Raw genomic sequence first — 11,460 nt, 5'->3', positions numbered from 1 at the left:
CTAACAAGGGTCAAACATGAGAGTAAACACAAGGGTAAACACAATTTATTTCACAATCAATTGTACTACATAATGTTAATAAAATATTGTCTATATTTCCCTGATTGGGGACAGATATGCACAGACACAATACACAGAACAGCTGACTGATCTACTGAATCTACATCCTGAAAAACTTGTCTATAATTCTGAGAAAATCAGAGATTGTAGTCACGGAAGGAACTGCTGTGAAAAAAAACAATCAAAAAACAAATCCAGCTTTCCTTCTCCATCCTCAATCCTGCCCTTTATTTCTCAAGATAGAACTATGAAGCATATTCTTCATTAAAGTTTGATTTCAGAAATCTTAGGTTTTTTTAACCAAATGTATCTTTACACTTACTTTACAGCAAAGAAAAATATTTTCTTTGTAGGAAGGAAGGACAGATGAAAATCATCTTTTTTTTTTTAATCAAAGAAGCTGCTATACCTGAAATGTCACTAAGTCTCCACCTCCGAATGAAAGCAAGATCAATTACAAAAAGCTTTGGGAATGTATTAATTTTAACGATAATCCTCACCACTGCATGAATGCCTGACACAATCACTAGATTACAAATCCTCAGATTGTCTTTTGCTGCCTGTACATGTACAAAATCTCTTACAATTCCAAGATTATTTTATATGACCCACAAATCAAGGAAAGTACGTAAATTTCTTTAAAAAACTGGATAGCTGCTTAATTTCTCTTAAATTAGGAAGAAAAATTAATAATAGAATACACCAACTTAATATAGTTTATTGTCATATGATGCTAGTTCTGTTGGCAGGACTTTAAAAATTTTCTTCCATGGAAGAAAGCTGGAAGTATCCAGCTGTTCTGCAAAAAAAGAACTATCTGTTTCTTGGAAATGGCAATTATGTTCAAAAAAGGAAGGCAATAATCATTAAAATAGCAAGACATTTGCACCAATGCTGCTGTAAAAAGCAGCAAAAGCTGTTTAAAAGTTACTTATAAATGCAGAAGATTATTTCACAGTTGTTCAAACTATTTTTGTGTAGGCACCAAATATCTTATTCCCTCCACACTGTTAATATTATTCTCAATTATTTTAAACAACATAATTGTCAAGTCCAGCAATTGCTTATGCACTTGCTTTCTTCTGAAAATCTCCAGGAAAATAAATCCTATTAGGATTGTTCTTAGTAGGATCATTACTATCAATAGTAGGATAAATTCTCAATGTTTCCACATTAGAAAAGAAAATGAATAATACATTAAGTCAATAAAAAGTCACAAAAATTGCTGATATTTTTAATCCTAACACACGTAACAGGTGTCATTTTGTGACAACGATAGGCCTAAGTCATTCCTTCCTGGAAATCAACTTACTAACTCGTAACTGAGTAAGAACTCTTAACCTGCTTCCAAAGAAAAGTCTTAGAAGAAAAAGGCACTTCACTTAATCATTCCAGCACTTGACCTAGTTGTACTTGTGATTTCTCTGACAAAGACACAAAAAGCACAACTAACACACTAGAATCCTAATTCGTATCACACTGCAAGGCCTCTTTCTTCCTCACTTCAAAATTATTTTATAAACTCTCATGAATTCAATTATCGTTTTACTTTTCTTTACAAAAGGAAAATGATCACTCAGTAAAACTACTGTGATGATAATGCTCCTTATTGCTAAGTAGCTGTCTGTAAACCAAGTCTCTTACACAACCTTCATTGCTGAGTGGGCTATGCAGCTCTTCTAATGATAAGTGTCTGTTGTCCTACCTATGCAATATCAGGAAATATACGGCAGATAATTCATCCCCATATTTTTCTTCCTAAAAAGCAAGAAGCCAGCAAATATAACAATAATGAGAAACAAGAACAGAAGAAGGTCAGCAGCTGTCCACCTCAAGAAAAGAAAAGCTAGAGGCTGAAAGCTCACAACACCCAAGCCAGGCAAGCAGATATGCAAGAGTTCAAGACAACCAAATATATCTAACTTACTCGTTGTTTTTAAATGACAGTGATACTAAGTTCACCAAATGAATATAGATTTAAGGACTTTTCAGTTAAGATCAGAAAACTTCAGTGTGAAAAGGCTGTATAGGGATACTAAAAAGAAAATATAGTACCTGAAGAAATTTTGTATTGGATAAACTACAATGTGTTATTAATGGAAAGTGCAAAATATGTTTGAAAATAAAAAAGAATTCATAAACAGTTTAAAGAACAAGTAGGAAGCAGTATTTTCCATACAACATTGAAGTAAAATTTCAATTTTTTTTAAATGTAAGAATTTTAGCCATTAAATAAATTATCAGCCTTTAAATAAACTTTCATTTGTGACACTTCAAATCTGTGCTGTAATTATGTTGTTAATTGTATATCACAATTTAATTATTAGACAAAAACTAACAATTTCTTTAAAAAACAAGAGTCTGAATTCTTTCAACTTGGTGCAGTGTTTAATTAATTAACATTTAGAAGTCAACAATACTGAAGTTAAATACCAAGTCAAAACCTGTTTTCCTTTCTGTTCTCTCACAAATATAATTCTTCTCTCACAGACACTCTGCAAGTGTCAAGAAGAAGGATCAATTCTCAGCTGGTTGAATAAAAACTCACTGAAGCTCATGCCTAAACCTTTGCAATGGATCATTCCTATGAAAAGCAACATTCCTTTGAGATGATTTATTAAAACTACTTGCAGAAGTCACGACTGAAATCAGTAGATGTTTCAAATGACAGACAGCAAATTAACATTAGTGGAAGCTAATCACATGTAAGAACAGTAAGTGACCAAAAGATTTCAAAGAAATTTTCCTTTATTGGATGCTTCAGTTCTGAATGAATTCAGCAAATACTTGAAAGCAGCAAAATGGGTATTTTTAAAGATGACTTCCTTTCCCAATTTTACATTGTATTCATTAGGTTTATTGACATTTTTAGAAAAGCAGTGATTCACAATGGTTGATTTTAGGTAATGTCCTACATCATGCATCTACAAAGCTTTTTACAGTGCTGGCCAGTAATGAGTTTAATTTACTACAGAATTGCCATTTTTATTATATTTCTCTCTGAAAAACATTAAGTAATTTCACAGAAAAAAAAAAAAGTTTAATTATATAGAATGATTTGCGTTACTTAAATAGTAACAAAAAAAGACTGAACTGGTTTTGTTTCTAAAGGGCCACGTAGAAAAACACAGAACAATTCTTATCACTTCATGCTTTTACTGCATCATTGCTGATAATCCTCACTTCAGAGTACACGAGACTGACTGCCATTGATTAGTCTATTAAACTGCAAAACTTTAAATAAGCCCAAATGGTCATAAAGCATGCTTACTCACATTTTGCATTTATGTGATTATAAAGTATTTACGACTAATCTTCAATTTAGATAAAACAGTAGCAGCAGTCTGTAGATCTAGACAAACTTTTTTGTAGCGCTTAACAGATGCTCTTTACAATTTTTTGATGAAGTTACCTCAAGCTATAAATACATGGGTTATACACTTCTTTCTATTTGTTTCAGCACTTCAGGGATAAACACAAGAAAAGTCTCCTGTGAAAATGTCAGTGTAGGTCTACAACAAACTCATTTTTTTTCCTCCTTTTAAGAAGGCATTTAATTTACAGCTCCATTAATATTTTTTACATTATAAACTTCTTATATGCACATCTGTATTGTTAAATTAAATCTGCTTGAGTCTTTTTAATTTGTCAGCTTCTGTAACATGAGTAAACACTCTTTTAAGATACAAGTAGTAACACCTGTATAAAGACATTAAGACATAAAAACTATCTATAAAAGCAAGAATGTTTTTTACCTACTGAAAGCAAGCAAGCAAACAAAATCCACAAACCTGAAAAGGAGGCTTACCTGCATCAGCTCTGGATCGCTGACCTGGTGATTTTCCAAATGGGGTCTTCATTCATCTGTGTTTAAGTGAGCAGCAAAGCTGCTGGACTAGGGTGAAAATCCAGTTCTTCCCAGCTCTCAGGAGATCTCACTCTTCAAAGAGAAACAGCTACTTAATCCACTATTTGATCATGAATTTGTTCTTCCTCAAAAGTAGAAGACACACCCTGAAAAACAAAATAGGCAAAGCATTAAGTTGTTTGATTTGAAACTTGAAATAGGCATTCATGGTTGAATGAGTCACTGGTTTGTAAAGACCTGCAGAAGCTCTTGGTAATTTTCTATACTTAAATTCATCTGATTCCTAAAGTATTTAGTCATCACATTCATCTAGATAATCAAGGAGGTAACTAAGGACTTTTAGAAGTTCCATTTAGGAGTTAAATTGAAGAAACCTTTTTATTACATGGAGGTTTGAAGAACTGCAGGTCAACAAGGCAAAATTATCCCAATTCAGAAGAAGGGCACAACAAAAAACCTTGAAATTACTGACCAGTTACTATAAATTCATTGCCTGAAAAAAAATGTACTTAAAGGATACAGCAATCACCAGGCAGAATCAGCACAGGTTCTTGAAAGGAAAAGCCTTTCTCACTAATTTGACAATTGTCCTAGTTTATTCACAACATTTAGTATATTGCTGCATTCTGGCTTCAGAAGAAAAATAATGCTGATAACACACAAATATTTTACAATTTTTTAATTGTTACTGAATAATGCTACACAGAGCCAAGGACATTTCATCTTCTCATGCTGTCACATGTATATGGGAACTGCTCAATCACAGAGGTCTGAACCTCTGATTGATCACCTGATGCAAGCAATGAGTCAGCCCTGGGAGCACAGGTGAAGGCAATTCACCTGTGCTGCAAGAAGGGGTGGAGCCTGGCTCCACCTCTCCTAGACCCATTTAAGAGCTGACTGCCAGTGGGAAAGGATCTCTTCTGGAGATACCTCCTTTGGAGTTTTACAGTGAGCCCAGGACAAGGGTAAGCACTCTTATTTATTATCTTTTCAGTATAATAACTGCTTAGCCAAACTCTCTTGTTTATTTCATAATTATAACATCTGTATATTCATTGATTATACACACATGTCAGCAAGGGGGCTGACAGGGCATAAGGAGCTTAGAGGGATCAGAACCAGGATAACTGACCTTAACAGGCCAAAGGTATATTCCATACCATGTGGTATCATGTGAAAAAACTATAGAACTGTGGAGGTTTTTATGAGGAGGGGCAGCTCCTGCTTGGGGACTGGCTGGGCAAGTGGTAAGCAGCTGTACTGTGCATCACTTGTTCTGCAAATATACATAAACATTACTTGTATATGTATTACTTCTGCACGCATATTATCATTGCTATTATTTTTTTTTTTCATAAATAGTTTTATTTCAAGCCATGAGTCCTACTTCCCCCACCACTCCCCTGCTTCATTCAACCATCCCACAGGACTGAGCAAACAGTTGAGAGGGTGCTTAGCTGTGCTGAGTTAAACCAACAGTAAGATATATTAGTAAGATTAATAAGTGAAAAAGTGAAAAGAAGGTGGTAAATGTAGTTTTCCTAGACTTTATCCTAGACTGGGCTTTCAACGCTGTTTTCCACAGTATCCTTTTGGACAAAATGTGATGAACTGGCTGTATGGCTAGCTCTCAATGGGGCTACAAGCAGCTGACAAACAGCCACTAGCATTGTTCCCCAATACACAATTTTGGAGCCATTTTCAACACTCCTATCAGTTATCCAGAAAGAAAAGTTGAAGATAGTCTTAAGAAAAATTGTCTGACAATACTATACTGGAGGCAGTATTGACTTCCTGGAATAACAAGAGGCTTTGAAAAGGGATCTAAGTAGATGGGAACAGTGATCAATCTTCAACAAAACGAAGTTCAATGCAGGAAAAAGCTGAGTTCTGCACCTAGGAGTAATGTCAGAGACAGAAACAGACTGAGATGAGTAGTAGGAAGAGCAGCTCAGCAGAAAGGGACGTGTGGGTGCTGGTGACAGGCAGGCTCACCATGAGCCAGGAGTGTGCCCAGGCAACCAAAGGACAAATCACATTTTGGGATACATTAAACACAGCACAGCCATTAGTCAAAAGAGGTGAGTTTCCCACCACAATCGGCATTGGTATAGCCTCACCTTGAATACTGTGCACAGTTCTGGACTCCATAAAATAAAAAGGATGATAAAGTTACTTGTATGTTTCCAGAGGAGGGTTGATAAAAGGGCTGGAAGGCACATCCTGCAGGGAGATACTGAGGACACTTGGGTTTTACCCAGTCTGGAAAGGGGAGGCTCAAAGGCATCCTCCTTGCTGTCTGTAAGGAAGGGAAGCCTAGAGGGAGGCAATCATCTCTTCTCACTTGTCATCAATGGTAGGATGCGGTAATGGCATAAAGTTCTGCCAGGTTCAGACTGGAAATCAGGAAAAACTTGGGGTTTTAAATAATTTTTTTTTCTGTGTAATGTGAGGGTAGTGAAACACTGCAACAGTGTTCCTAAGGTGGTTGACTTCTTGTATTGGTGTTTAGGAGGCACCTGGTTAACACTTAAAAACAGCAGATTAGGATAAACCATCATAGAATCCTTAGAGTTGGAAGGGACCTCTGAAGGCCATCTAGTCCAAGTCCCCTGCAATGGACACGGACACCACAGTTAGATCAGGTTGCCCAGGGTCTAATGCAGCCTCACTGTGAAAGCCTCCAGGGAAAGGCACCAACCTCACCACGGGGCAACCTGTTCTAATGCCTCACCACCTCACTGCAAAATATTTTTTCCTTAAATAATCTAATCTAAATCTGCAATCCTTAAGCTTGAAACGATTTCCCCTTGTTCTATCACTACAGATACTGCTCAAGAGTCTGCCCCTTTCTTTCTGTAGCTCCTTGCTCAGCACTGAAAGGCTGCTATCACCTTGCACCTTGCAGCTTTCTCCTCTCCAGGCTGAAGAGCCCCAGCTTTCTCAGTCTATCCTCATAGAAGTGTTCCATTCCATGGACCATTTTTGCGGCTCTTCACTGCACATGCTCCAACAACTCTATGTCCCTCCCACACAGAGGACCTCACATCTGGATGCAGATCTACAGCTGATGCCCAACCAGCACATAGCAGAGGGGCAGGATCATCTCCTCTGACCTGCTGGCCATGCTTCTTTTGATGTAGCCCAGGATACAGTTGGCTTTCTGGGCTGCAAGAGCACATTGCTGACTCATGGCTAGCCTTCCATCCACCAGTACTCCAAGGCCTTTTTCTGCAAGGCTGCACTCAATCCTTTCATCTTCCAGCTTGTATTGATAATCGGATTGGATTTGTTGAACCTCATGAGATTGACCTGGGCCTGGACTGCTCAAGCCTGTCTAGGTCCCTCTGGATGGCATCCAATCCCTCTGGTGTTTCAACTGCATCCCACAGCTTGGTGTCATCAGCAAATTTGCTCAGGATGCACCTGACCCCACTGCACATATCACTGATGAAGATATTAAAGAGTACTGGCTCCAGCATCAGGGTGTCCCTGGGGGACACACTCATCACTGATCTCCATCCAGACACTGAGCCATTGATCACCACTCTCTGGACTCAATCCTGCAACCAGTTGTTCATCCACTGAACAGACCACCCATCAAATCCATATCACTCCTATTTGGAGAGAAGTATGGTGTAGGGTACAGTGTCAAAAGCCTTACTTAAATTGAGATAGATGACATCAGTGACTCTTCCCTTGTCCACTGATGCAGCAACACCATCATAGAAGGCCAGCAGGTTGGTCAAACAGCTCTTAGTGAGGCCATGCTGGTTCTCATGTATCATTTCTCTGCCTTCCATATGCCTCAGCATAGTTTCCACGATGATCTATTCCATGATTTTCCCTGGCACAGAGGTGACACTGAGAGGTCCGGGTAGTTCCTGGAGTCATATTTTTTATCCTTTTTAATGATGGGTATGATGTTACCTTTTTTCTAGTCACCAAGGACTTCACCTGATTGCCACATCTTGCCAAATATCATTGAGAGTAGGTTGGCAACTACATCAGCTAGTTCCCTCAGGACTCTGGGATACATCTCATCATGACTCATAGACTTGTGGATGTTTGGGTTCCTCAGGTGGTCACAAACCTTATTTTTGCTTACAGATGGAGAGATGTGGCTTCCCCAGTCCCCTCTTATAGAACCAAATGTTTGAGGGCTATGTGGTAAGCAGTTATTGGAGAAGACTAAGGCAAAAAAAGTTGCAAAGTACAACAGCTTTCTCCTTCTCTGCCATTACCAGCCTGCCTTTGTCACTCACTAGGGGAAGCACGTCCTCCTGGACTTTCCTTTTCTGGCTGAGGTACCTGTAGAAGCCTTTCTTGCTCTTTTTGGCATCCCCTGCAAAGTTTAGTTCAAGCTGGGCTTTGGCTTTTCTGATCCCATCCCCTACACAGTTCAGCAGCTTCTTTATACTGTTCCCCAAAAACATGTCCTTGTCATCAAAGCCAATGCATTTTCTTCTTGCTCTTCTGTTTGATCAGCAGGCCCTGGTTCAGCCATGCTGGTCTCTCCCCTTTCTACACCAGGGGATGGAGAGCTCTTGTGCCCCGAGGAAGCTTTCTTAAAGATAGGCCTGCTCTGCATTTAGCTTCCTAATTTTACACTTCATCTTATATCCCTCTGGAGTGTGAACTCAACCATAGCATGTTCACTACTATAGCCCAGACGACCTCCAATCCTGATGTTGCCAATCGGTTCACTTAAATTAGTGAGCAACAGGTCCAGTATTACATCTCTCCTGGTGGGGCTATTACTTGACTTAGGAAGTTATCCTCAATACGTTCCAGGAGCCCCCTGGATTGCCTGCAGCATGCCATGCTACTTTTCCAGCAGATATCTGGCTGGGTGAAGTTTTGTGCTTGAGACTGCAATGCCTCCTGCAGTTTGAGGTAGGAGGTCTTATCAATAGGCCCTGCTGATCACAAGACTCCTTTTGCTGTCTAGGACTCTCACTTGTAGACTTTCAACTTGCTTTCAATTGTTCTTTAGGGACAACTCTTCACATTCTATTCCCTTTCTGATGTAGATAGCAACACCCTCTCTCCTCCTTCCCCCTCCGTCCATTCTAAACAGCTTGTAGCCTTTGACAGCCACACTCCAGCCATGGGAATCACCCCACCAGGTTTTGGTGATAACAAATATATTGTGGTTTTCTAGTAGCACAGTAGCTTCCATCTCCTCCTCCTGTTAGCTTCCCAAGCTGCATGCACTAGTAGAGAGGTACTCCAGGTGGGCAGCTGGTCTTGCCACTTCCCAAGAGGATAACTCCATAACTCCTTTTAGGCATTTCCTTGACTTTTCCCATTGCTTTCTCCTGTTGTCCCAGCAGTCACTGCCTCATCATGACAGAGTTTTGTATGTGCTCCAGTGTTGCCAGCACATGTGCTCCAGTGTTGCAGCAGGTCCTCCAAGATCCCTGCCAGCACTCTCTCCCACACCTCATAATGGGAAGGCTCACTATCCTTCCATGTCTCCCTTCACACTTAGTTTAAAGCCCTCCTAATGAGCCTCACTACACCTTTTCCCCTAGGTTACTTCTTCCTCTCTGAGAAAGGCAAACCCCATCTGTTGCCCACAGACCTGGTACCATGTAGACTAACTGGTTGCCAAAAAAATCCAAAGTTCTGGCACCAGCCATGAAGCTGGGTATTTAAAGATAAGATCCTTTGGTTTGTTTCTGGGTCCTTACCCAATACCCATCCTTTTAGTCTCATTTTCTTAAGAAACATCACTGCTGTAACACTGTCTATAATCTGTTAATCAGAAGCTTTTTTCCTTTTACTTCAGTTTTGGAATTTGCTGTGAATTTTGACGCACTGGTTAAAAACAGAATACCAGTGACCAGAAAACCAGTGACCTATCTAAGAGGCAATGTGTATCTTGTTCATGTCTTACTGAAAAACAAGAAAACAGACGTGCCTCAAGGTATGATGCAAGTGTTATGCAGAAAGATCCACTTACATCTAACAGCATTTGCCAGTTCTTACATGATTAACATTCCTTAAATTCTAGGCATATTAGAATAATACAGAGGGGTACTCCCTGGAATAATGAGCAAATCGGAGATAAAACTGCATACTCATTTTTGGTATTCTTAGTTTAAGGAAGTATTTGTCAACTTGCAGTTTTTGGAAAAAATCTGTGTTTGGAAGAACTACAACAGACATTCAGTCATGAACTTGTACAAGTTTCTGAAGTTAAAACTCAAAATTCTTTAAAGGATTGTATCATTTTTTCCACATTTCATCTCTTCTGCAATCTACCACTGTATATAAAACAATGCCGAAGAATACAAAGCAATTTTTTTAATCACTTTTCTAGAACGCAGCATAATAATTTTCCTTACCAACCTAAAAAACCACTAATACAGAGATTAAAATATTTTAGAACAGAAGCATTCCTGATCATTAAAAAAAATTCTGAATTCACAGACAAGTTCAGACACGTTACCAAACTGACATCGCAAGTACTGCATATAAACTTCTACACGTAAACAACTTTTTCCATACAGTGCATACAGAATCAGCTTCAATCTACTATTATACTTTCTATTAAAATCTATTATATGTTGTGCTTATTTTTCCCCCAGATTCTTAGTCAATGGCAAAAATGTGATGTACAACGTATTTTAATTTAATCAGTTGTTAAGAGGCTATATTTACAAAGGTAACTAAACCACCAAAAAACCTTCTACATTTTAATGAAAAGACTTGGCCCCAGTCACTACCACGCCATACATCACTTAGACTTATATAAGATTTCTGCTGGAAAACACTGAAACAAGTTTTTCTAGAGTTATTATTGTGAATTTAATTTACATTTCAGTTCCAATGTCTTCACCAAAGGAGGGATACAATCAGGCTTTCTTAAGACAAACTAATGCACTTTGAGAACATCTTGAATTCTAAAGTCTATGAAACTTCTCACCTGATTTAAAAAAAAAAAAACCAACAATGCATTTTTAGATTTGTTAATATGATGAATGACAAAACACAGTTAATACCATCATCTAAATATTTTAGGCCATTAATACAGAAAATCAAGGAAAAGAAAAATTTCATGAAATGAAAAGCCCTTTATTACAATCACATAGCAAAGAAAAGACAAATAGCTTTACTGAATGCAGACTTTTACATTTAAAACAAACTATACTAGCCTTTTACATATTGCTGGTGACTTTTAGAAGTGAAGTGTCACTGCCTACCTATTTCATACTGCTTTCCCGCACACATGACAGCAAAGGTCACCAACAATTCAGCTGCAGATTAAAACAAAAAAAAAGCATTCTTCTGACTTGTAATCAGCTGCAACTGATTTTTTGCTTCCCTCTGACCCCATCCACTCCTGACTTTCCTAGATAAGAGCATACTTGTGAAAAACAATATGGAAATTAGATATGTTGTCTGATATTGTTTTAGTTATTGTAGTATGTTTCATGCAAGAAATGTTAAGTGTTAAGATTAAAACTAGCAAGCCCTACAAACTATACAAGTCATACAGTTTTACTGAGGACAGTAAAATC

At 38.3% G+C, this 11,460-nt stretch overlaps 1 long non-coding RNA gene across 1 annotated transcript in view; it reads right to left on the bottom strand.

The window, feature by feature from the left end:
• Window positions 1-3,848: 3,848 nt before the first annotated feature.
• The window catches only part of LOC104915134, a 32,498-nt gene continuing 24,886 nt past the window's right edge, over window positions 3,849-11,460 (bottom strand). The window contains exon 3 of the long non-coding RNA XR_796250.3: window positions 3,849-4,074. This is a non-coding gene — a long non-coding RNA (uncharacterized LOC104915134). The remainder of the gene's footprint in view (window positions 4,075-11,460) is intronic.

This window comes from Meleagris gallopavo, chromosome Z, assembly GCF_000146605.3.
Source record: "Meleagris gallopavo isolate NT-WF06-2002-E0010 breed Aviagen turkey brand Nicholas breeding stock chromosome Z, Turkey_5.1, whole genome shotgun sequence".
In the NCBI taxonomy this organism is placed as follows: domain Eukaryota; kingdom Metazoa; phylum Chordata; class Aves; order Galliformes; family Phasianidae; genus Meleagris; species Meleagris gallopavo.
Note: the sequence above shows the minus strand (reverse complement) of the source record. Positions and strands in the feature narration are given on the sequence as shown.